Raw genomic sequence first — 2,273 nt, forward strand, 5'->3', positions numbered from 1 at the left:
GTACGCCAAGGGCAGCAACAGTGGAAGAAGTGGAATGTTTTATATCCATCATTAACTGTCAAACTGTGCTGTTTGGCTGCTGGGAAGCCGGAATACCGGACGCTTCTTATTCTTCGGGCAAATAAAAGGACGGTGTGCAGATTGTGCGGCCCGAGCACAGAGCTGTGGCAAACACGAGAAGATTCCTCTCTTTCGAGCGCGCATTCAACTGTGTAGTGAAAAGATGAAATCTTTCAAAAACGTTGTAATGCGGGCCAACCGTACCTTAATGCCTTCGTGTGTACGTGTGTGTGTGTGCGTATTTTCCGCTTATTTTTCTGATACCCAATGGGCAATAAAATGTTTTACAATAATTCTCACTTTCAGCTTCGGCGGGGCCCGGCTTTAAGGGTGCGTTTTATATTGCCATGGACAGGGTTTGCACACCGAAATGCAAAAGGTGTAATAAAATTACTTTTATTATCGAAACAGCACGTTGCTTTGTTCAAATAGTTGATGGAATGGGGAGTGTTTTTTTTTTTTTCGTTGGCTGTTTTTCTTTTTTGTTGCGTTTTTAAAACAAGCTCCGCTCACTCTCCCATTTATTACGTACTAGTGTTGTATTCCATTTTTTCCTCCTGCTTCTCGCTATCAAACAGAGTATGAAAAGCGGAACATAGGAAGAATTTGATGATGGGTTTCTGCCTTACACTATCTTGTCAGCAGCATGGTCACGAAGGCATCTCGTTCCCGGGGACCACGAAACAGGGAACCATCAATCTGAACCACGGTTGTCCACGGCTTTACCTTATCGATGACGCAGAGCGCAATGATAACGATGCCGATGGTTAAGGGACTGTAAAGAATCCCCCTGGGGAGGTGAGCAGTTGTTGAAGATGGGAAGGCAAAACAGTACCACCACCAACCAATTCCTTTCATCGCAGCGAGTGTATTTTTTTTTGTTTGCTGTTTGATTGGAAGACACATAAAATTCCCCAAGGAACTCGAAGGTTTTCTAGCGTTTTGCGCTCTGCGGTCCCTTCTGCCTGTTCACAATAATCGGACCAGACGAGCCTCTTTCATTTCAAGCCCCCTGCTATACTCTTGGGAAGTGTTGCGAGCACATGGAAGGAATCAAATCATCTGGCAATCGTATTGGTTTTCTTTTTTTTCTTTGCGCGCCTTCCACCACAGGGAGTATGTCCACATACCGTTTCTCCGTCCGCCGCGAAGAAACCGAATCGATGACAATTTCTTCAGCGGTTTCGGATCCCGTTTGATGTGTCTGTTTGGCAATAAATATTGTTCTGAGCAGCTCGCGGTTGATTGCAAAAACCGTTGCCTTGCGCGTTTCTTTGAAGTGGCTTTCGAAATAAAACAGCATGGAAAAATGGATAGAAGAAAAAAATCTTACACACAAACACGACGAGGGCTCGTCCGGGAATTGAACCCGGGACCTCTCGCACCCGAAGCGAGAATCATACCCCTAGACCAACGAGCCAGTTGTACGTGTGGGTGCTATCGACACAGTTTGCCATGCGTAGCGTAATGCACCTGTCAATAAATGCACTATCGCTTTCAAAGCCTCAATAGCAATGACCTCAATGCTGCTTGCACAGATGTTCCATAAGGAACCGAAACATTGTGATAAGATAATGTGTTTTTTTTTTGTTTTCTTTGGCGGGCACTTATTTAACACATGAATTACCCGCACCAGTTATGTTGACTGAAACGCTTCATTTTAATTTAATTAATTTTTGTAGATGATGCACAAATTGTATTTTGGTTCAATACAGCTAAATAATAAAATCACCCCGTGAGGAAGTTTTTCTGCTACATTAATCAAATGAAATTAATGGCATAATGCAGAAAAAAAACAACAATATTCACAATTTGTTTAAATCCCAACAGCCTCTCTGTGCAAAAGGGACAAATTGTTTCACATTCCATAAACACACACACATTAGGATTAGATTTTTTTTTGCCTTTGTACATTTCTGAAAGGTAAATCTCCACCTGGTACGTAACCTGTGGCACCGGCAATGACATGACAGGAAATATCTCCCCAGAGTGGAAGGCAAAACAAAATGCCGCCATGATTTTTATTTTACGACTATCTCCCATCGGGAGAGAATTTTCCACCCATCCGCTATACCGAATTCCAAAAATTGGTTGAGCCTTTTCATCAATCGACAAGCGTGAGATTTTATTTGCCATTTTGACATTAACGTTCTTGTCACAACACCGTGACGGCGCACGTTTCAGTGGTGCATGCCTTTCGACCATTTTTGTGC

At 43.0% G+C, this 2,273-nt stretch overlaps 1 non-coding gene across 1 annotated transcript; it reads right to left on the reverse strand.

Annotated features, from left to right (window-relative positions):
• Positions 1 to 1,408: 1,408 nt before the first annotated feature.
• On the reverse strand, positions 1,409 to 1,480 carry Trnap-cgg (transfer RNA proline (anticodon CGG)). Its single transcript has one exon. It is a non-coding gene; the product is annotated as a tRNA-Pro (tRNA).
• Between the last annotated feature and the right edge of the window lie 793 nt (positions 1,481 to 2,273).

Source organism: Anopheles marshallii, chromosome 2 (genome assembly GCF_943734725.1).
Source record: "Anopheles marshallii chromosome 2, idAnoMarsDA_429_01, whole genome shotgun sequence".
NCBI classification, from domain to species: domain Eukaryota; kingdom Metazoa; phylum Arthropoda; class Insecta; order Diptera; family Culicidae; genus Anopheles; species Anopheles marshallii.